Source organism: Nycticebus coucang, chromosome 3 (genome assembly GCF_027406575.1).
Source record: "Nycticebus coucang isolate mNycCou1 chromosome 3, mNycCou1.pri, whole genome shotgun sequence".
In the NCBI taxonomy this organism is placed as follows: Eukaryota; Metazoa; Chordata; class Mammalia; order Primates; family Lorisidae; genus Nycticebus; species Nycticebus coucang.
Window position 1 is genome coordinate 38,327,241 of NC_069782.1, and position 26,012 is coordinate 38,353,252.

Sequence of the window (26,012 nt, forward strand, 5' to 3'; positions counted from 1 at the left end):
GTTGAACCAGTATGGGTAGCACAAGGACAAAATAAAACACAAACTCATTATAACTTATTCAGGTTGGTTGCTACGTCCAATGTAATATTAAAAAAGAAACCAAGTATGACAAAATCTGCAGCTATACCTGTTAGAGTGTGTGTAGGATATCCCTATACTTTGCTATTGACATCTACAAAGTCTTTCAGTATAATTAAACATAACAAATCTTATAAAGTCACTTGTATTGCATGCAAATTAACCAATTGTATTGCTTCTTTTAACATATTACATGTTAAACTTGAAGTAATGATGATTGTTAAGCGGCCTTCTTATGTTATGTTACCTGTTAACTTACAAGGTGATCCATGGTATGACAATACAGCATTACAAGTTTTAGAAACGCTTAATGAATTAATTAAACCCAAAAGATTTGTAGCAACCTTAATTTTAGGTATTGCAGCTTTAATTTCTATAATCACCACCTTTGCTGTAACTGCTACAGCTTTGGTGCAACAAGTACATACTGCACATTATGTTAATACTCTTAGTAGTAATGTAACTTTAGCTTTAATGACTCAAGCTAGTATTGATAATAAACTACAAGCCAAATTAAATATATTAGAAGAAGTAGTATTAACTTTAGGTCAAGATATTAAGTATATACAACAAAAGCTACAAACAAAGTGTCACTCAACATTTCAGACCATTTGCATTACACCTTTGCCATATAATATATCTGACTCATGGAACAAAGTACAAGCACATCTTCAAAGTGTCTGGAAAGACAATAATATTACTCACGATTTACATGGCTTACAACAAAATATTACAACCCTGAGTCAAGCTCACCTGCCAGTAACTTCTCTTAATACATTAGCCCAATCTTTAACTAATGGGTTTAAAGCACTCAATCCTCTTAACTGGATCCAGTATATTGTGCTCATAGCCATTATTGGTTGTTTGTTATTTTGTGTTGTGTTATTGTTACCATGTCTCATACGGTGTCTGTTTTCCTCTATTAACTCTATACGCCAAGAAGTCTTTGAACTGCGGTTTAAAAACAAAAAAGGGGGAAATGCCGCGCCCACGGCATTACTGCCGAAGCGAGGCGGCGCTGACCGCGTTTAGAACGCTGGTAAGGAGGCTTGTGCTCCACGGAGCTTCGCCCCCAGCGACCCCTGCACAAACGGCATCAGAAACGGTGCTCTATGTGCCAAGTCACCCGCAGGAGCTTGAACGACCGTGGCAGTCTTTAAAATTTATCACTTTGTTTTTCTTTAACATAAGTCTGTGTGTTCTATTACTAATCACAATGTGCTTTCTCAGGGCCGGACCCATTGCACTGCAGGATGAGATAAGGCACGAGCTTGCTAGGCTCAATGCCGCCTATAAGTCAGACCCTAAGATGTTTAAGTAATAAATACCTTCACAGTAAATACCAATGATTTCAGACAATGTATAGATGTTTTGTTACAAGAAGAATCATTTATAACTAGAATAAACAATGATCATATACAAATCAAAATAGTACAATCACACAAAGGCAGGGAAAGCAGGATAAACAGAAAAGTAAGAAATTATGCCAGCCTTCCCTTTGCCTTGAGCAGTTAACAAAAAAATGCAAACCTTGTTATCTTTGAAAAGAGGAAGAAGCAAACAACTTCACAACCATGCTGAGACCAGCTCTTTTATAATGAGTTAAACTTTGTACTGTTTAGTCTGGACATGCTTTTGACTGTTATCAACAAAAGACAGAGCAATTGAATTGTTGTTGAAAATGTCTCAAATAATCAGAACTTACCTAAACATGAAAAACTGCAAACATAAAAGAAAAATCTGTACATCTAAGTAAATGATTGTAACTCTCCCACTAACTCAAAATAACTCTTGTGTATGACACCCCCTGCCTGTAAAAAAAAAGTGTATAAATACTTGCATGCTTTCACAGTAAAATTACAGCTGCATACTTTAACCCGTAGTGTGTCAAACTGTCATTCCTTCGCCGATCTCTCAACCTTCCTCGTTCCTTCTCCCTGCTTTCCCTCAGACTGAAGCCCACCGACAGGGTGGTCCGCGGCAACTAACTACAGTAGAACCTCCGTAGTTGACTGCCTTCCTACACTGACCCCTTCCTTAAGTTGACCTAATACACAGACTGGACATATGCCACATGGACATGTCAGTACAGGAGGCCTAATTCCTTATGTTAACTGGTTTGTTGCAGTCCCTTGGGGGTCATCTTACAGAGGTTTCTCCATCCTTTAACATTTTTCCAAAGAAACCTATAGGAATTTACTAGAATGAACAGATCTTTAAAGGGCTATTGCTGTAAAGTATAAACTGACATGGATATATTAGGGAATCCACATGCCACCATGGCTTTCTAAGAGACTGAGGCCATATGAAGGCCAAGTTTCTCCTCTCTCTCTTGGTTCAATTCACCTACAGAACTCTCCTGTGGTTATTTCCCATCTCTGAGTGACAAATTGAGACAGATGTATAAAACAGCTGGTATAACTGTCTCAGTAATTCTCTTCATTGTAGATTATGAGCTATCATGAAAGCAAAGGCCAAGCAGAAAACCTTAGAAAGACATGCCTCTCACCAAATCCTGAGTGAGCAGTATTATCATTGTCTAGGTGGAATGGCAGAGAGAAGAGTATGTATCGGTGTTTGACTCTATCATGTTCCCTTTATCAGTATAAACCCTGCAAAAGCTACAAGAATAGTGATCATAATGGTGAAACTGTTCAATATCTATGACAACAAAGCAAATTATCACAAACTTACTGTCTGTAAACACATTTATTATTCACAGTTTCTATAAGCCAGAAGTCTGGGCTTCTGCTTCAGGATTTTATGAGGCTACATTATACATGAAAGCTGGGGCTGAGGTCTCATCAGATGGTCAGCTGGAGAAGTATCTGCTTCCAAGCTCCTTCAGGTTCTTAGCAGAATTCATTGCCATATGTCTGCATGACTGAGGTTTGTGGTTCTTGCTAGAGATACCCAGTCTGCCTCCTGTTCCTTGCCACATGACTTCTCTAATGGGGCTTTTAATTCATGGCAATTTGATTCTTAAAGGTCTGTGAAGGAAAATAGCTGTAAATGTAGGCTAACAGGATGAAACTCACGTACATTGTATGTGGTGTGACTCTCAGGTGGTCCTAGATGCTCAGCTTCCCCAGGATTGACTTTTATCCTTCAGTGTGATTTGTTTTGAAGAAGAATCTTAAAAGGATTCGGGCAGTATTATAACAAAACAGATACCAGAAGTAGGCCAGTAATAAGGACCAGGTGTAGTCAGGAGTCAAATGACCACTCTTGGGAGGCTCTTCATCTGCAGACTGTTCTCAGAGTTTGGGGGATTCTTCCACTTTGCTTACACCTGCATTCAGTGCATGTCAATTTCCAGGTGTTTCTTTCATAAAGGGAGTTTAAGGTTAAGTATTAAGGTTCATGAAATTTGTGTCTATCCTTCTATACTGGATTTCTATTAGAAATCCCCAGGTCAGAGCATGACACTTGTAAGTGACATATAATGTCAGCCCTGCAAGATATTTGAATAGGCTAAAGCTGTCATTAATCTTATAGCCACAATGTGTTTCTTACAGTAAGCTACATCGTAATTATGGTGGTGACATGTTTCATTACTTAGAAGTCAAGAAAAGGAATTACACAAGGACATGAATACCAGAAGACAACACTCCCAGGGCTACGTTAATGTCGGTCCACCACAGTGGACTTCTAATAAACCTTCCTAATCACAGCTGCTGTCATCACACTAGATGAGGTATATTTACCTAAGAAGGACGATTCATAATGATAAAGATGATAATGTTATCATCTCTTATGTGTTATCTCTTATGATGATAACACAATGCTAAATCTGTATGTATTTCATAGCATAGCTTCAAATTGAAATTAAACAGTGCAATGGATATATCTGTTACAGCCATACCATGGAGTAAGAAGGAACAAACTCCAACATGTTACACTTCAAAACAAGTTCTTAAGAACCTCTCTAAAAATGATATGTACTTGTACATTTACAGAAATGAGAAAACAAATACTGATTTTATACAAAACAGAATTCCTCACAAAAATTAATATTTTTTATTGAAAACTGCTATGAATATTTCCATTGTACAACAATAAACATCTTTAAAACAAATTGTATACTTTTCAGTTAATTGTAAGGACTGTAACAGATTTCTTAAACATTTGTTGTATCAAAGAGAAAAAATGGCAAATGACCTTGAAAATATTATTGGCTCAATAATGCCTGCTAGGGTAAAAATTATAGCTTCTACGTGAGTACCAACCATGATGTAATGAAATATTATTCAGCACTTGTCTTTATTTTATGGCTTAAAGCTCTAAAAGAGAAATTTAAAATTCATCATTTACTTAGGAGGAGGAGGAGGAGGAAGAGAAATAGAATAGGAAAAATAAATGTACTATAATTAAATAGAGTGCTGTAATTTCTGGCACTTAAATCAGGTGCCGTTCAAAGCAGTTCACATACATTAAGGTAAATATGATATAAAAGCTGAGGATAATGCCATAAGAATAAGAGGTATAAATAAACGCATTAAATGCTAGGAGCAATATAAATACTAGGACTGTATTTACCTATAAATTGTAAATATTTAAATGCTAAAAAACTCAATGTAGGTGAGCATGGAGAGGAACGGGCCCTCTTAAATACTCAATGATAAATTTTTATGTTTGTATAGGAACATTTATAAATATCGTTGATTCTTAACATCATAAAAATCACAGCTATAAATGATTTTTATAGTAGAAAAAGTTTAAGCAAACCATATATCCAACAATAGAATATGAAAATAAATTATGCCTATGGAAATGATGCAATATTATTAATTTTTGAACTAAGCTAAAATCAAAACAACATAGGAAAGTATACTATTAAATTCAACAACATGGGATGGTTAGTACTTGACCATTTTTTACCTACAAAAGTATTGATTTCATATGATTCAATCTAATATATTTTGATGTATGGTGAGATAAGGGGTGATAATCTCACTGTCCATATTTTCAACTTTTTTTTTTTTTGCAGTTTTTGGCCAGGGCTGGATTTGAACCAGCCACCTCCGGTATATGGGGCTGGCACACTACTCCTTTGAGCCACAGGTACTGCCCCATATTTTCAACATTTTTATAAGTAAATGGCAATCTTATGTAAACATTAACTTCACTCTTTACAAAACACCAAATAAAATGAACATCTTATCCTTTTGCCATACCTCAAAAAAGGCTCACACGCTTTTTTTTGTGCCTCCTTATTAATCTCAAACTGTAACCATTAACCTCTGTTCAAGTAGAGATAATGTACCAACTCAAGTATAGTTTTATTATGAATAATTGCATAGGACCTAACTCCTTAACAGAATTTTTTCTATAGTGGAAAAATTAAAGTCTAAATTAGGCATTAAGAGGTATGTTGTGTAATAGGAATACAAATATTTCGAAGTCAAGAAATCATAGGATAGCAAGCCTTGCTATTTATTTTGAAATAAGAGGATTGCATTTGAGCAGGTAATTGACAAAAGACCTTACTTTCCCAGTTAATAATCTGTCTTGTTAAAAATACATTCATACTTTCAGTGGGTTATATAAATAATTTTATTGTTAGACTACCTTGGGAATAGTTACTATGCTATGTGAGCAATCACTCATAGAATATATTTAGAGAATTTAGCTATTAATCAGAAAATTAGAATGTGCTGCTAAATTTCATTTCATTTACTTCATTTCTGAAGTATTAAATTTATGGCAGCTGGTATGTGTTTTTATGCTTCCTTGGGGAATAGAAATAAAACCTTCAAGAGCTAGGTTATCTTTTTCACATAGTTTAAGTTCTTTGTTATCCTCAATGGCTGCTTAGAGAAAAAAGATCTGATATCTTTAGTCATTTAAAAACTAAGTGAATTAGCCGTATTCTGTGGTTCCAACACCACCTACTGAAATATATAATACCAACAATATTTTAATTAAACCAACTACAAAAACTTCAAAGGAAAATCAGTGACTTCAGCGCTTCAAATAATATTTCGTATTCTGGAGCAGATCATAACTAACCCAAATAACAATACTAATAGTAGCTGCCATTAGAGGCCTGCTGTCTTTTATATATGATTTTAGTCTTGCTACATATTACCTATTTAATCCTTACAAAGCCATTGATCAGATCAAGGCACAGGGAAGTTGAAGAACTTATCCAAGTTTAGACAGATTTAAACGTGAGCAGATGACATCAGAGCTGGGACTAATGGGAATCCCATAGGCATTTGAGAATATAAAGACTGGAAAAAGTTGAACGTGGAATGAGAGAGGTTGATTCTTTTTGTTCTTTGTTATAGGAATTTTTGTTGTTGTTTGTTTTTTATAGGGGAGTAGGAGACATAGGAATCCAAAGCTTGGTTGAATGAGAATTAAGGTGAATCAATTATGAATTATTGAAGGCAATAGGGTAACACAGACTTTGTAGCAGAACAACAGCAAAATCAAAGTACTGCCTTAAGGAAAAAGAAAATTCATGGTCAATGTTAGTGTAATTTCTAAACTGCTATTAAACTTTAACCTTGGCACAACTTTAAGAGGTGGAGTATTGAGTTTGCTTTTGAAAAATAACATTGCTCCATGATTGTGGTCACAAAATTATGAGCAATGGTTCACTTTCTGGCATTTAGATAATGAGTGATCTGGCACTGTATAAATAGTTGTATGGACCTCCTGGGGAACAAAGAATGTAAATCCAAAGTTATAATACTGAATTTTTAAATTTTTCCACTTAAAAAAAATGAAATATCCTGAAACTCTCACCCTTTTCTATTTCTATTGTCATGAAACTAATTCAGCCTTCTGTTATCTCAAACCCAAACCAAAGCAGTACTCCCCAAATGGTCTCTAAAATTTAGTCTAGATTCATGAGATCTATAGTTTGCTTCTAGAGTTGTAATCACCTTATCACTCACAACATTTTTTAAATGATTCAATAATCTAGAAAAATCATACCAGATCTCCAAAATTTCCTTCAATATATCTGTTTAGTTATTTCCCCTTATTATGTCATTACAAGGTTATTCAACAAGATAATTATCTTTTTCCTTGTCAAGAGGAAGCTTGGTGAAACAAAAGAGGGCTAAAACAATGGGACAGACATGAGTTTTACTCTGGGTTATTTAATTTATTAAGCCACAATTTTATTTTATGTTAAAACAGCCTTTAAACAGATTAAAAACAAATATTACTGTGTCCTGAGACCTCCAATGAACTGTCCAGTTCTAAGATCCATAATCTGGGTTGTTAGGCAAGGCCATTTTAGTACATCAAGTTTAAATTCATGGTAGGATGCAGTTGAAAAGAGAAACAGCCCTAGCTATTTCACTGCAGTCCCAAGCAGTGACCTAATTAACTTGGCCTAGTTCTGATCTAGTCTTTTTCCTCCAGGACAGAGCATTCTCAAGTATTGCTTATCTCTTTGCCATTTATTTCCAAAAAATAATCTTTAATTCATTAAGTTGTAGTGTTTATTTCCTGAATTTTATCTTCTAATGTGGTCATCAGTAAAAGAATTCTATCATTTGTTTTGTCCTTGGTGATACTTTTTATACAGCTATTGATGTTTCCCGATATGTACCCGAAAATTCAGAATATACTAACCATATCAATTGTATAACTTTACCCAAATGCAGTTCTTTACAAGTATGATTCTTTCAAGGTTATAGACCAAAATATATCTGCTAAATCTAAATCCATTTCTCAAGGTCCTCCATTTTGTAATAATACCTGTGGCTACCATGAAAGTAACTGAATTTGATAATTATTTAAGGTCTTCTATGGTTTTTTTTGAAGGGGGGAGGAACAGAGTCTCACTCTGTGGAATGAGTAGAGTGTTATAGTAGCATCATAACTCACAGCAGCAAACTCTTGGGCTCAAGCGATCCTCTTGCCTCAGCCTCCGAAGTAGGTGGGACTACTGGCACGTGCCACCATGCCCAGCTAATCTTTCTTTTTTGAGAGTGGGTCTCACTTTAGCTGAGTCTGGCTTTGAAATTCTGAGCTCAAGGGATCCTCCTGCCTCAGCCTCCCAGAGTGCTAGGATAATAGGAATGAGCCACTGTGCCAACTTTGTCCTGTATAATTTTTGATAACATGATTTGTCTTCTAAAAGGAACCTTTGTGAGGGTGAAACATAGTTGTACAGAAAGGAGTAATACAAAATAGTCTCAGACAAGCTTGGATATACCATCATCCTAAGTCTTTAAAATCCATTTATCCCAATATATGGTGCAAGGCAAGGAGTCTCAGTCCTCTCTTTGCACATCACTTAGTCACTGCTCCTTAGGATATGCTACCTTGTTCATGGACTCTTGTAGAGACTCCTGTGAGTTCCACCCATACAGGGGCTGATCAACTACAAAAACAAGTGCCATACATTCTTTTTATTTACGTGGTATTTATCTGACACCTTTTCTAACTTCCTAGAGATTTAGCAATCATGGATCCACAAGAGATGGGTATGACATTATCTAACCTCTATCAGTATGTCTATTGCACAAACCTATGGTGGTTCTGAATTCAGACTCCCAACACTTACTGGCCAAGAGAGCTTCACAAACCTACTTCTACATTCATATTTAAACTGGATTGTGAAAACTAGATAACCTCATAATTTACAACCTCCCACATGTATTAGTCTTAGGAAGGATACTTTTAATCTTACAAACTAAAACTCTAGTATCAATGATAAAGTCCCTGGGACCGAATGTGTCTGCTGCCCCTGAGATTAGATACCCTAGTACTAGCAAAGTGCCAGTTCTGTGTTGACCCCCATTGGATCTAAAACCTCTGGTTTCTCCTGAGTGGGGTAATTAACATTTATAGCAGGTGATTCTGTTGGCAACATTTATAGTTTTATAATGTGGATAACCCAAGTCATTTGTTCTCTAAACGGTGATCTGATCACATCCAGACCTTCGCAGCTGTCTTCAGTTTCCCAAGGCCCCTGAATTTCATCAATTTCATTCTAATTGTACCATCTCCTTGAAAGAGGACTCACCTCTGGCATCCCACTGATCTATCTGTATTTCTGCCCTCTATTTAAAAACTTGGGCCTGCTACTATTCTTGTTTTCTATTATCCCATAAATTTACTGTTCTAATGTACGTCCCCCAATATAACCAACTGAAGTTGGGTAAAGTAAGTAATTTTTGAGTTCTGTATTGTCAGGAAAATTCATTTTAAGCAAGATTAAAAAGACTGACAACTAAAAATTGGCTTAAGGTACTTTCACTTTGCTTAACTACTGAAGCATCAACAAGAAATGCACAGTATATATAAAATGTCATATACATTCATATATATTACATATACAAGTTCAAGACCAGCCTCAGCTAAAGTGAGACCCACTCTCTAAAAATACAAAACTGAGCTGGGCATGGTGGCACGTGCCAGAGTTCCCCAAAGCTCCCCAGATCCTCATAGAAATATGCTTAACATTCAATAGTATAAATTAAACTTGGAGTATGAAGAAAAACCCTGGCCACTATTTTTAACACCATCAGACTGGGTGAAAAAAAGTTTTAGTATTTAAGAATGTCAGAATAATTTCGCAGTTATTTTTTCTGCCTCAGTTACAGCTGCTGTGTTATGTTTCTTTTCTTTTTTTCTTTTTTTTTCTTTTTATTAAATCATAGCTGTGTACATTAATATGATCATGGGGCACAATACACTTGGCTCATAGATCGTTTGACACATTTTCATCACACTAGTTAACATAGCTTTCATAGCATTTTCTTAGTTATTTTGCTGAGACCTTTACATTCCACATTTACTAGGATTCACATATACCCTTGTAAGATGCACCACAGGTGTAATCCCATTAATCCCCCTCCGTTCACCTACCTCTCCCCTCCCTTTCCCCCTTCTCCCTATTCTTAGGTTGTAACTGGGTTATAGCTTTCATGTGAAGGTCCTACATTAATTTCATAATAAAGGTGAGTACATTGGGTACTTTTTCTTCCATTCTTGAGACACTTTACTAAGAAGAATATGTTCCAGCTCCATCCATGTAAACATGAAAGAGGTAAAGTCTCCATCTTTTTTTAAGGCTGCATAATAGTCCATGGTGTACATATACCACAATTTATTAATCCATTCGTGGATCGATGGGCACTTGGGCTTTTTCCATGACTTAGCAATTATGAATTGGGCTGCAATAAATCTTACGCATTGTCAAGCCTTCAGCTAGCCTGGCCATGAAATACTACTCATTCAAAAACATCTTACTTCTCCCAGGTAGTTACTCCATGTTGGGGAAATTCCCCCATTTCAGCTTATAGCCCAGGATTTGTTTCTTTAAATTGTGGTCTTGTTTCCTCTTTAGGTTTACACAATGCTCCTATAACATATCTTAGATTTCTAATTCCATAAATTTCTTGAGCATTTTTCTCCAGAGCATAGGCAACATCTGAATCTCAATAACGGAGTCACCTTGAAACTTACACAATAAGACTTTCGTCATTTGGGGCTGTCCATACTTTATGTAATCATATTCTATAGCTGTTGCAATCTTCAAATAATGTTTCCCCAATTGACTTTCTTATAATTTTGTCTCAAGTGGGCAAATGCCGATATTTTCCCAGGCTGTGGTTTTCTCAGGTTGTTTATTATGGGGTTCCCAGGAGATATAACCCTTTCTTATTTTTTTGGATCTCTTTGAGTTGATATTGACTTCTAAGATCCATAAAAACCAATTACATCTGAATATATACTTTTTAGAGCATATGCCTTATATATATATATGTTTTTTTTAACATGGGATTCAATTCAGATTTAAAATTTGAAATCTCCTATGAAATTGAAATTCATCCTTTTTTTTTATATTCAATTCTTCCTAAATGTATTCTCTATTATTTACAGAACAGAAATCTTTTTTTTTTATTATTACCTTGGCAACCATTCTCTGTTATTAAAAGGAGTGACCCTCAACCTAGGGAGGTGACTAGGAATGGAGAAGGCTCTTTTGTTTGTGACAAAGACTGAGAAGGCATTTGGGAGGTTAGGAGTAGAATGTCAAATATATTGTCATATATAGGATTAGCCCACACAGAAATGTTGCCTCCATACAATGCCAACATTGATATCACATCCATGAAAAAACACTAATATAAAGAATGATCAGTTTTCTTTACTTCGAAGCTAAGTCTTTTCATTGTTTCTATACATTCTAAATCCCCAACTGAGATAACTCAGATATACACATTTCAGGTACTTGTTTTTCATTTTTGTTTGAAATAATTTAGTTTTCTTTCTACCATGCTTCCAATAAGAAAATATTCGGCTTGATATAGGACCTCAATATAGTTTTATTTTTTTAAATAAAGCTGTCTGTATTTATATGGGTAAAACCACACTCTGTTCTCCAAGTTTCACAACCACAATTTGTAAACTGTGAAGAGAAAAACCTCAGGATAAATGGCCTAGTCTATACTTCTATACTAGTCCATGGGTAGTACTTAAAGATCATCACTTATCCCAAACCTATTTTTGTAATGTGGAAGGGACATGGCTGATAAAGTTTTCGAGCATAAAGGTACCTAAAACTGTGTTGATAGAATTAGTTTCTGTCATTGTATTTAAGTGGGTCTTAACAACTGAGAAAGACTGCCAGTGTTAAAGAAGTATATCCAACTATGCACAGTCATCAAAATTTGTTATTGCTCTAAACAAAGCACGAATCTTTGGGTGTTACTGGGTTTCCAAATTCTGTTTCTTATCCATTTCACAAATGCACCAAATGTTGGAAGTAACAATATCTCTTCTCAGAAGAGATATTGAGAGAGAGAGAGATACTTGACAAAAATCAACATATTTTCTCTTATACCATAAAGTTATTTGAGAATATTTTGTGAGATTCATATGGATTTTTTGGCTCTTTATGCAGCCCCATCAATCTTAAAATTACTTACCCTCTTGAAATTTTGGTTTTGTAGCACAGACATGCCCACCCAGACTGACTGCTGGTCGAAAAGGAAATCAGAGACCAAATAAACAGTGCTTCTAACTTTAACATGATTTAGCACCACCAATGCATGCCATTCAACAATTAGGACTCTTTTTTTCCCCAAAGAGGGGGACAGGAGGCCTCTCTGATGAGAAGCCCTTTAGATAACATCTAAGGATAAGCCTTTTTGCCCTAAAAGCTAATTGAGAGCAATACAGTTTGAAAAGTTGTAAAGCAAAGTTGCAAGGGATCAATCATTTTTTTAAGGAAATAATACTAGAAAAAGTTGTTAAAGTGCATGCTTTAGAATTTTAAAGTACCAGTGAAAGTCCATCAGGTGGGCAAGGGCAGAAAAAGCCTTTCATGAAAAGAAACAGGCATGTGAAAAATACAGAATAAAATGACACTGTGTAATTTGGCATGATTACTGAGTTACATACGGTTAGGAGGAGCTGGGACAAATACATTAAAGCAGGCAGGAAGAAGCCAGGCATTTAAGTTTCATTAAACTTTGAACATTATTCCAAAAACTACAGGAAACACTTATAGTTTTATAGATGGCTTAATCATATTTCAATATTAGAAAGGTGACTTGTTATTCCATTATAATGTAAGAAGGTTTGGGGGACTGGAGGTATAGTATAAAAGAAGAATATTACCATAGCCAAAGAGAAAGATGATCAGAATCTAGACCAAGTAGATGAGTCTTTTAAAAAGGAGTTAAATTAGAGGACTGCTTAGGTGACATAAGATATAATGGCAATCTGAATAAGGTATATAAAAGGAAGAAGACTTGTCTAACTTCTGGGTTTCATTATTTTGTGCCTAATTAGCAAGACCTATAACCATAATGAAGAGAAATGGACAAGTTTGGGAAAAGTAGCAATGAATTTGCAAATGAAGGTACTGAATTTGTAATATTGAATAAATGACAAAAATAGATATTCAGTAGAGGTTTGTATATATCATTTGGGATCTCAGAAAATGGAATGCAAATGGAAACAGATTATGAATTATCAGTACATTGGGTTTAAGTATGGATAGCTAATTTAGAGAAAACACACAGAACAAGAAAATAAAGTAAACCAAAAAGACTTAATATTCAAGAATGCAGTCAATGACAACCAACATCATACTTAAGTAAAGGCTCAATTTTCTCACAGAACTAGATAGTTTAAACGCAGCAGTGATGCTTCCATGGCTTCTCAACTGTTTAACTCTGTCACACTACTGTCAGGGACCCAGGATATTTCTGTATTTCTATTCTCAATCTATGGACCTGTTGATGTTCACACTTGCAACTCTGTAGTTATGAGATGTTGTTGCACTTTTGCCTCATGTCCAATTCTAGATGGGAAGAAAGGCAAAGTAAAGAGAGGCCGTTTCACAATGAGAAAAGCAAAACTACCTTTTCAGAAACTCAAAGACTGTTCTTAATTGACAAAAGCAGACACATGACTATAATAAAATGAAAGACAGGTAAGAAAGCAGGATTGTCATTTCGGCACATTGCTATCTTAAGTAAGCAAACTCCTGTTAGTAAGGAAAGCAGTCGATGCTGATAGTTTTAGGTAAAGAAGCAAAGTCTTCCCGGAAGACTCAGTGGTAGGAAGCTGGTGGTAGGTTATTGACACCAAACAGAGAGCCTTGATCTAAAACTTGCCTCCTCCACCAAGGGAACCTCCTTTAAATGCCTACTTGGTGCAGATTATACATACTCTCCCTATCCTGGACCCAATTCTGGATAATTCCACAGCATCTTCTCAGCTCCAGAGATGTACTTGGGATTACAGACTGACTCCTGCTTTTTTTCACTTGCCTCACAGGACTTTACTCTTAGAATGTATCCTGTCCAAAAGTAATTAATCTTCATCTCAGACCCTGGTTCCTGGGAACTCAATCTGAAATAAAGGTACCTAATTAACTTTAAAAGTATATGCTATTTACTCATTCATTGCTCCCTTCAGTGGGTGAGTGTGAAAAGCCCTCTGCCACGTGCTGTTCCTTTGTAATAAAGAGAGATAAAGTTTTATTACAGGCATCTCTACCTCATGATGCTTACATTTTAATAGTAAAACACAGTTATACAATCCATTTACATTGTTAAATAGCAAAAAGTGCTTTGGACACCAGTGCAGTGTATTGAAATGCCTATGAAACATCCAGGACAAAAGTGTGCAGGCAGTGGGGCATAGTATAAGTATGAAATTTTATTTTAGTAATCAAACAGGTATGTCAAGTAAGTTGTAGTTTGGTGCCTCATATTTCTTGTATACTCCAAATCCGAAAGTTGCATTTTCCATATGGGGGAGCAGTAAGAGGACCTTGCAAAGTTCAGGGTATTAGAATTTGATTACAAATCAAAGGTGTTCATCTACAGTCCATGAGCCCACTATTGTCATCTGACAACAACCTATAATTGTAACTGGAAAACATAAATATTCTGAAAATTATCCATGCCCTTTGAATAACATAACTTTTCAATCTGAGTGGAAGTTTGAAACACTCTATGATAGTTTGGTCTCTCTGCCTGTGGAGCTGGAAGCTCTCCATTACGTGTCTTTTGTCCGCTTTTATGCTACATTTAAAAAGACCCTTCTCGTTCCACATGGAAGTTTGTTGTGTTTCTGTCTGACTTTCGAGGGAGATGTGTGGTTGTGTTTATTGTTTCTACAATTTTTGGCAGGACAAAGAAAAGATTTTTTTCCTTTATAAAAAACATAGGGGAAAAATTTAATTTAATAAAAAGAGAACTAGAGCAAATTTGGGTCATTTCTTTGAAGTTAGTAGAGAAGCCAAAGGGAAGGGCATCAGAGAACCATGCCCTAGGAGGGCCCCCACTTTGAACAAATCCTATACCTAGTCGCATGTGCTTAACATGTTAATCGCTTCCACATCATTTATCTGTTTTCTCCCCCGTTGCTCTAGTTCAGTGGTTCTCAACCTTCCTAATGCCATGACCCTTTAATACAGTTAAAAGGGGTCACCATCCATGGGTTGAGAACCACTGCTCTAGTTGGTCTTTTCCATGTTCCTTGTATGTTAATATATCCTTCCCATGATATCATCCCTCTCATATCTACTGTTTCAGACTTAAGGAAATATATTTTGTATCACTATGGACTAAACATTAATATATACACACAATCAGCCATACATACAAACTCCCTGCCCCAATACTCACATATATCTTTGTGCAAAAATTTGGTACAAAATTTTATCTACAAATAGCAGACAGCCTTTGTAGAAAAACAACTATATTTTTAACTTTAAAACACAGTATTTTAAAGAAAATTGGATACATAGATCCAACTTTGATCTACAAATCCATTAGTATTTTATATTAAATACATCAAATATAAAACTGACGTTTCAACAAACATCTTTTTGATTTTTTTCCTTAAAGCAATGATATCCTGTGCAGTTCCTATCATCATGATGAAAATATCTATATCTATGCTGTTCAATACTGTAACTCCTCACCATATATAGCTATTGAGTATTTGAACTGTGACTATTGAAACTAAGAATTGCACTTTTATTTTTATTAAATAGGCACAGACGGTTGTGCTTGCACAATGCAGCTCTAAGGCAATGAGATTTCTGGATATTACTGGGGAATTTTGAACATAAAGGGACTTCACTATAAAACTGAAATGGAATATTTATCCACGAAATGAGAAAAATTTAGAGGATTATTTATATGCTAGAATAATAACAGTCATCATTAACTTGTATAACAAAAACCTGTTGTAAGGATTTTGTTGGATTACTATTGGTTAAGTGAATTAATTTAATACTTACCAGAGTCACAAGATTCTTAGGAAACGAGATCTAATTCCTATCATGGAAAAGGAGAAGTAAATATGAAGGGGTAGAGATATTAATCAATGGTTGCAAAAACATTGCAAAATCATAAAATGGCAGAAGTAGAAAGCTAATAAAAACCGTGTTATGAGGCCCTTTAAGATAGGGTACAATAAACTGAAAACTGTACAAAGAGCAAAAGATATCTAGTCAAGAGATGTGTGTTCCAAGCACAAGAAGCATTATATGCAAATAGTGAGTATGAAAGCAGAAAGAAGGCCAGTTGGACAAGAGAGTAAGACAAGAGTGGTACACAAAAGTAGGGACTGCATGATGCAAGGCCCTAGGGCTATGGTAAGAATTCTAGCCTTTAACCTTATTAAAGAGTATCAAGTAGAGGGGGAACAGAAATGCATTTCTGATGAATCACTTTGCAATTTAGTACAAAGAATATAGCAAAGAAAATTTTAGGGAAGACTGGGGAGATCTGATATGGGCTATTAGAAATCCTGTGCCAGCAATGAGTAGGCAGGAAATGTTGTACTGGCCCTGGATATTAAAAAAAAAAAAAAAAATCTGATTTAAAAATACATTTTGCAAGTATGATAAAACTTGGATGACATATGGCAGGTAGAGAACAATATTCTATCCAAGGTGATTGCTAAATTCCTTGCTCATAGAAATAAATAGAATATAGGGCCATTCACAAAGATAGTGAAAACTGAAAAGTTCTGGAAGTGAGGGACAATATGGTGAGTTTATTTTTCTTGGGTCTCCTATATTTGGAATGCCATTGTGATTGCCAAGAAGGGATTATCACATAAGAGACTTGGGTAATTACATCTGTTAACTCTGTACAGGTACCAATTGAAGTCATAAAAATGGAGAAAAATATCAGAAATGAGCAGAGGAGAGATGCTCCCACTCAGTGTAAACCATGTGAATATTTAATTTGTATTTTTATGGGGAGGTAGGAGGAGGATGAGGAAGTCACAGTGTATGGCACACCTCTTGGAGGTAGACACAATTATAAGAGGGACTTTACCTAACAAATGCAATCAGTGTAACCTAATTCTTTGTACCCTCAATTAATCCCAAACCAAAACAAAAAAAAAAATGGTATTTGTTACAATAAATTCAAATGAGAATGTTGTAATGCAAGGAAGTAGACAACAATGCTAAATTTACAGACGCAAACTGACAAAAGTATTAAAACAGTCTCTGAATTGAGAGTCAGAAGGTGATTGCTGGTCCTATCGAGCTATTATGGTGGAGATGAGAAACCTGATGCTAAATTAATTAAACATCCTAGGAAAATATTATTAGAATTCCCCTGTTCCATATTTTGGTGAAATGACACCAAAATTCATACCCAAACCAGAATTAAGAATGTTTATCTTGATTTTTAATTTAGTCGTCTTTGAAATCTGCAATTTTTTTTGTTGTTGTTGTTCATGAAGACCCTCATGATAACAGCATCACAGACTAGAAAGATTTGAGATTCGGAAATTCAAATCTATGGCTAATACTCTATCGCTGAAGAACTATCATCTTAGGCTATTTAAACACTGTAAGCATTTATCACTCATTATAAAACGCCAATAATGAATTCTCTCTCATGGAAGTATATGGCTATCTAAATCTTCTGTTTATAGAGGAGATTACCTATATAGAGTGCCAAGTAAAATGCACATAGAAAGTGTATACTAAATGATAGTCATTTTAAATATGAAAAGTACTCATTCTTTACTCTTACCTCCTTTTCTTTCCCATATCAATACTTCTGTTTGGGTTCTCATCAACTCTTCCCTGGTTGACTTAAACCCATCTTCTGGACTGCCATGAAGATGACTTCTCTAAATGACAAGTATCATCATACTGCTACCTTGTCTAAAGCCTTTAAAATATCCTATTATGAAAGCTTTAGGGAGGAACTATTAAAGTTCAAGTTACTATATGAAAGCTATAACCCAATTATAACCAAAGAATATGGGGAAGGGGGAAAGGGAGTGGGGAGGAATGGCAGAGGGAGGGTAATTGGTGGGACCACAGCTACGGTGCATCTTACAAGGGTAAATGTGAAACTTACCAAATGTATAATATAAATGTCTTAACACAATAACTAAGAAAATGCCAGGAAGGCTGTGTTAACCAGTGTGATGAAAATATGTCAAATGGTATATAAAACCAGTGTATGGTGCCCCATGATTGCATTAATGTACATGGCTATGATTTAATACTAAAAAAACAAATTAATTAATTAAAAAATAAAGTTTAAGCTACTTAGATTAGCACCTAAGGTCAATCATGTACTGATGCTTGCCCTAAAATTCTACTTCTATTTCCTGCAATCATCCAACATGAACACTTTTAATTATTCCCACAGAACTTCGTACCATTCTCCAACACACAGACTTTATTCCCCCATCCAATGCTATTATGCAGGCAGTTCCCGCTGGCTACAGTGTTCTTCTTATCCCTTTGTCCAAACACCCAGATGACAGACATATTCTATATAGTTCAACTGTACCTTGTCTACTCACTTTCTTGTTAGTAGGATACAGCAAAGATATTGGAGCTAGACTGCCTGGGTTCACTTTGGGGCTCTGATATTCATTAGTTGAATGCCTTTAAGCTCATCACTCTCTGTGAGTCACTGTATTCATCAGTACAGTAAGGAAAAGTGCTTAACACTCAATAAATGTTAGTTGTTAATACAGCATGATTCTGGTTACCTGGTAACACAACAATAACTCACTCCTCTGTTACAATATATGCTCCTTGGAACCTTCTATTGGTTGTAAAGTTCCAATATCTAACAATTGCTTCAATGTCTATTACAACTCAATATATACTAAACAATGAAATAAATGGATGTGCCAAACAATAAATTGTATCTGAGTTCTGAAAGCAGCAGTACAAAACAAGGAGTAATTTGGGCACTGAGAAAAATGTCTCAGTGTGCACTAACAAATTAAGAAAATGTTTCTTCAGAAAATAGTAAATAATGGCACACTGCCACCCCAGAAAGATACTATTATGAATTGTAGTAATTGATAGTTCTTGAAAAAAATATAAATTAAATTTTATGGGAATTTGAAAATATTATAATTGGGAAAAATATTGTAATTAAAAATTTACTAACAAGGTGACTGATGATTTTTAAAGCATCAGTTAATCATATAATTTAGAGATATATTTTCAATTAAAAAATCTACTTTAAAAAAGTTTCTATTAAATTTTCTAGCTGCAGTCCCATAAAATATTGAGATGTTAAACACCTGAATATAAAAAACCCACAATATTCTGTATACTATGGTCACTAGAAGTATTAACATCCTTTTAATAATGAAGGAGGGTGGGGAGCAAGATGGCAGACTAGAGACAGCTTCTTTGCAACCGGAAAGGTAAGGTTGGGGAGAGAAGACTACAGGCACCTCTGGCTTGTGGGCTCTATCCAAAAACATCCCTTTGGGGCACAGGGAAACAGCAGGAGATGTCACAATCCCAAGAGGAGGATGAAAACAGTAGAGAAGCAGCAAGTGTTTGCAATCTATCAGAGGCTGGCTATGGTTGCTGAGGCGGCAGCAGCAGCAAGTTTGCAGACAGGGAAGGCCTGTGTGTTTGTTTTCACATGGGCACTTGGTTGAGTTACCTTGGAAGATCTTGGGTGAGTGCAAGTATATTTGAACAGGGCCCAGAGGCCAGGACTGAGTGCCCTGGGAAACAGAGCTTTCACTGTTCGGCTGCAGGCTGGGTGCAGCCATTGTAGGAGAGCTGTCTTTCAGGCTTATCATTCAGTGTCTTACAGCAAGGCCAGTTCTGGTGCTCCTGATAAGTGGGCACCCACTTGTGGAGATATCCAAGCAACACATACTTTCCTGGGAAAGACACTGCTTAGCCGAGGGACATAGTTTGGAAAGGTTGAGGCATGTCTATTAAGTGGGCTGAAGAGAGGATCAGAATCCCAACCCTGTGGAATATAAGGGAAAGAAGGCAGCAGAGGCTCCCAGTCTCCATCTTACACAGCTGTATCAGCACTGTGATTAGCATCTCATCCCTCAAAAGATCAATGGTATATGTATATATAGTGCAAAATGGGTAGGGTACTTTGACCCATACCCACAAATCCCAACCTCAGGGGCGCTGGGTTAGATGGGTCCTTTTTCATCTGCAGCTCTTTCCCAGCCACAGCAGACACAGGACCCCACCTCCTGTATCTGAGGGAAAAAAAAAAAACAACAAAAAACCCCCAGGAAGATAGATATGTATATGGGCTTTTTCCTTTTGGAAAACAACTTTTTTTTCATTTTTTCTCATGTAAATATTTTTCATTGTTGCCTTCTTTAATAATAATGGCTTCATTTTTGCTAGTTTTTTCCCCCAATTTTATCCCTTAAGATTTTTTATTTGGGTTTGATTTATAGTATTTTTGTTTTTCTTTATTTGGTGGAGGTGCTCTTCTCTATTTGGATGCTGTGTCTGCTCAGGCTGGGAAAGAGCTGGAGAAGAAAACGGACCCACCAAACTCAGCTCCCCTCCAGAGGCTGGGATTTGTGGGTATGGGTCAAAGTATCCCCACTGTATGCTACTACTATTCCTGTCTCTCTCTTTTTGTTCCTCTCTTCTTTTTTGTCAATCCCCCCTTTACTCACCTCATTTCCTTTCTCTTTTCCCTCTCTCTCTTTAACTTTATCCCTTCTTGCTTGTCACTCTTCTTGTCCTTTTAGTCCTTTACCAAAAGGACACTTCAACACTTAGGTCAGAGACATGGTAAGTTAAAGACCAAGAATAAGTCAAAGGAAAAAGTAGGGCAAGGAAACAGACAAAAAGAAAACACTCATGAGGAAGAAACATCAGAAAAATCCTGGCAACATGAAAAACGAGAACAGAAAAGTGATCACGTGCTAGCTACTGCAGAGGATTCCACCTATAAAGAAATGTTAGAAATGACAGAAGGGGAATTTAAAATAAGGATGGTAAAAACAATGAAGGAAATTGCTGACAAAGTGGAAAAAATGAAAAGGAAATCCAAAAACAATTAAATAATAGATGAATGATATGAAGATTATAGTAAGTATATAGAGGAGCTTAAGGAATTGAAGTAGTCAATCAGGGAACTTAGATGCAGTAGAAATAAACAATAACACAGCATCCAAAAGAAAGAATCTCAGAGCACCCAGGAAAGATAAAGATAAACCTTTCAAGCTAACTCACTCCATTAAGAGAGACAGAAAAAGAGAGGAAGCAGAATGTTCACTGACAGAATTATGGGACTTTCATGAAGGGTTCAAACATACAAGTTAAAATATCCCAGAAGGGTAAGAAGACCCCAGAGGCATGGAAGCCCTACTAGGGGATATCATAAATGAGAATTTCCCAAATATCACCAAAAATTCTCACACACTCCTTTCTGAGGAATATCAGACCCCAGGTCATCTCAACTCAAATCGAGCTTCTCCAAGACACATTGTCATGAACCTGTCCAAAGTCAAGACAGAAGATTCTGCAAACTTCCAAGAGTAAGCACTAATTGACCTACAGGGGCAGATCCAACAGGGTGATGGCAGACTTCTCTAATGAAACTTTTTTTTTTTTTCTTTGCAGTTTGTGGGCTGGGTTTGAACCTGCCACCTCCGGCATATGGGCTGGCGCCCTACTACTTTGAGCCATAGGCGCCGCCCTCTAATGAAACTTTCTAAGCCAGAAGACAATGGTTATCTACCTTTAATCCACTTAAACAAAACAATGTTCAGCCCAGAATTCTATATTCTGCTTAGGTCAGCTTTAAGATTGATGGAGAAATCGAATCTTTTACTGATATGCAAACATTGAGGAAATTTGCCACAACAAGACCAGCACTACAAGAAATACGTAGACCTGTTCTACACACTGACTATCACAATGGACCACCAGCTTAATTCTGATTCATAGTAATTAAATTACTTCTGTTGTAAAAATGGGTCTATTAGAATTCACCTTTCCCACATATACAGATACACAAGTGTGGCTCTCCTTCTTAACTTCTGAGTCATCGAACTTGGGTAAGAAGTGGAGTTATATACTATCTTGGTATTAGAAGAAGGGCACCTAACCTTCACACCATCTTCTGGATTTTCTGGTATGCACCAAAATGTTAGCTCATTTCCATCTGGTACATATAACCACGTTTTGTGCTGTTGAACTGACCCAGATCATGGCCCCAGGCCAGGTCAACACCACACAGTTGGCTTTCTCTTTATCCCAACTGTAAGTACTCTCTTGTTACCTTGGTCCTCTTGATAATTCTGCATTGAGTTCTCAAGAATCTAATTATTTTCCCATACTACTATAAGACATTGTGAGATTTTTCTCAGTGTTGATCTAAGAATCTCCTTTAGGTACTCTAATCTTGGATGTATTTTTGCTTTTGGATGGGGGCAGAATCTCATTTTGTTACCCTGGGTAGAGTGCTGTGATGTCTATACCTCACAGAAACCTCATACTTTTGGGTTCCAGAGATTCTCTTGCTTCAGCCTCCCAAGTAGCTGGGACTACAGGTGCCTACTGCAACACCTGGCTATTTTTGGTTGGGTGCATTTTTGGATGGTGTTTTTCCCTGCAAGGCATGACACTGAGAAGCCACCCAATCGCTCTTTCTTGTATCTTGGGGTTGACCAACACTTTCTCTTTTGACCATATAGAAAATTAAACATCATACCCACTACAACAGCCACCACTATCATAACTCATCTGAGGAATTACTGAGACAAGAGATTTCCAGGCTTGCCAGGAGAATGTCTTTTTGACTTGGAAGACAAGCCACCAAGTAACTCAGTAATCCTGTAGGAGCAAAGTTCGATCCTGTAGTACTAAGGCTAATATTAAACATTAAGCAGTTCCTTGAAGGATTAGTGGAGAAAAATTGCATTTAGTATTTTGGAGATCATTTCTTACCACCCTTGAAGATCATTTCCTGAGTACATACTATCTTGACACCTATGAGATCATTTTTCTGAGCACGCAGCCCCTGCATGTCTCTGCTTAGTAATCTTTCCACCCATTATGTATCTTCTCAATAAAAGGACTCTGCAATAAGTGCTCAGCGCTATCCTGCACCTATGGTTAGCCTTACCTCTTGCAGCATGTACTGTCAATCCGTGTCTTGCGTGATCATTTATGCAGTTGCAACATGACCAAAACTGTAGTCAGGCTCCTCTGAGTCCCTTGCTCAACTATTCTAACCTTCAGCTTCCCTACTTGTCTTTACACCATCAAATTGGAGAGAGAATCGTACCAAAGGTGGGGAATTGTCCCTAAACTGATTTGGTATCTGACCACCCTTCAATATCATATCCTGGCCTGCCTTCAGCATTAATCCTGTTAAGTCTGCTTAATCACAAACACCCTTATCCCTGACATTTCCTCAGTAATTTTTCATGCACTGACCCCCACCCTGTTCCTTGGTTATAAATCTTCACTTTTTCCTGCTTGGACTTGGAGTTCAGTCTCATTCCCACAGTGCAAGACCCAATGCAATAGTCCCTATACCTATTGCCATGACTCCCTATCTTTAAAAAGCACTTATATAAATTATTCAACAGGGTTTACATCATCTCCATTCTTTGAGGCTTTGTCTAAAAAGCAGGAGATTGGGCATTTCCCAGAGACTACTGTTTCTTGAGACTAGTCACATTCCTTTTCAATATTTCCTCCCATACCATAATCAGTCTAAAACTTACTTTCCTAGTCAAAGCTTGAGCCAACAATTAATATCTTAAACAGGCTCTGGCTCTTGATACTCAAATGAAAGCTTTGGGCAATTAAAGGAAAAAAGAAAACAGGTAACACTTTAATACTCAGCATAAGTTTCTTGTCATGAAAGTCTGTCTTTTCTAAAACATTGTCTCTGCCATACATTTATAGACATTCAGAGGTAAAGAATTTAGCCCTTGATTTTTTGCTTTGTTTTTCTTCTTTGTTTTACTCTTATCAGCCCTGCCTTAAGGCTAGGATTGATAGAAAAATCTCCCTACTCAGAGGCTGAACCCATGGGAAAGGAATGGAACAAAATGGTTTCAACCTGAAAACACTGCCCAGTGCATTGGTCACCATCAGACTCAAGAGTCCAGGTATTTAACTCCTCACTAGGAATTGTTTTCTGACTCTCTGGTTCTACCCACACGGATGCTGCTTCACATTCTAATTTTGTGTTTGTTCAAATCCAAACAATTTTCACTTAGTCCAAGTGCTGCCTTTTCCATAAATTGTTTCTAGTCAAAGATAGCCTCTTTTTTGGTAGAAATTATTATGGTATGGTACAACTATCATGAATAGGATAATTTTCATTCAGAAATTTTTTTTGATGTGCCTTATTTTTCTTTTAATATTTTAAGTTCTCTAAATATATTTACTCTAAGTTCCTTGTTCATCCCTAGTGGTTGGCAATGTGTCTTGTCTTCGAAAACTGAAATAAATTAATATATGGATTGTATCTGAATGAGATATTGTGTCTACAAATTAATGAAACCATTTAGCTTTTTCCAGAGCCTGATTGTTATATTAGTTTTTTAGGGTTGCCATAACAAAGTACTGTAATCTAGATGACTTTAAAAAATGAAAATATATCCTCTCTCAGTTCTGGAGGCTAAAAGGCCCCTAATCACAGCAAGGCTGTGCTTCCCATCAAACCCACAGGGGAGAATCCTACCTTGCCTTGCTCTGGCTTCTGACAGTGGCTGTCAATGCTGGGAAGTCCGTGGCTTGCAGCTGTATCACTCCAACCTCTGTCTCTGTTGTTACATGGAGTTCTCGCTTGTCTGTTACTGTCTACCACATGGCTCTCATCCTCACTGTGTCCATTTATGTTCAAATTTCTCTCTTTATATAAGCGCTCCAGCCATATAGGAGTAGGGCCATCCTAATGAGCTCATATTTACTGCAATTACAAGCATGCTATTTCTAAATAATGTCATATTCATAAATACCAGGGGTTCAGAATTCAATAATTTTTTTTATTGTTGTTTGTTTTGGTTGGGGGGCTGTCACATAATAGGTAGTCAAGTACTATTTCAATAATTAAAAAAATAATTTACACGTGTTTTTACAATATTAATTTTGTTGTGTTTATCAAAATGTAACAGCATGTTAAAATTGATTGCTGCATTTAATCCATATGAACTCTACAAAGTCTCCTGTTGTGTCACTGCTAAGTCCCTGTTCAGTCCCTGTTCCCTCAGAGCAGTCCTTCATTTTTATTTCAAAGTTTTTGATCTGAAACTGATTGGTATTATGGCTTTTCTGCTAAAAGGCTGAGTCAAATCCATTTAATCAGTAATAGAATTGGGCCCATCAATCTATTTGATTACAAATCACATAGAGAAATCAATCCCACCCAAATAATGTACAATATATTCATTCACTTCTGTAAAGCCAAGACATTGGGTCAGCTGTTCAATTTCATTGCAAATACAATAATTCATACTTATACTTACAGTACATATTAGTTATCAAACCATCTCTGTGAAATATGTCACTGTATTAAAAATAATACAGTGAAAATGGAAACTATATCACATGAATGGTATGTGTGATTATTAATAATACAAAAATTCAAGAGTAAGTCATTAATACTATGGCCTAAATGTCATCTGATTTGTGATCTCAATCAGAATTGCTTTCCACAGAAGAGTGAATGATGAGAGTTCCATCGCACCCCCACTGGAAAATACTAAATTCCCACAATATTAAATTCTACCCAATCAAATCACTTATATTACACATTGTTTTTTAAAATGACATTCAAAATGCTTTATGCTGTGGTAAAAGATCCATACTTTATTTCCCATCTAGCAATGCACAAAAAAAAGCACAGATAATAATTCTAAAGGCTTTCTATCTGCAAGTGTAATATAAGCCTTAACACGTCCACAGAGAAGTTTCATGGATTTTCACATTATACCTTATTAAAAAAAATAAATTAGTAAATAGTATAAAAGAAAGATGATATATGTACTATGTATGTATACATGTATGTATATGTAAGTAAACCTCAGGACTATGGTTTTCATTCTATAATAAAAGAAAAATAACTAAATATTTCTTTTCACAAAGTGTATATTGTCAGTCATCATTACAAAACTGGAAACCGGAATGATAAAAACTAGAATTTGTGTGTGTGTGTGTGTGGCTGGAGATGGATGGGTTT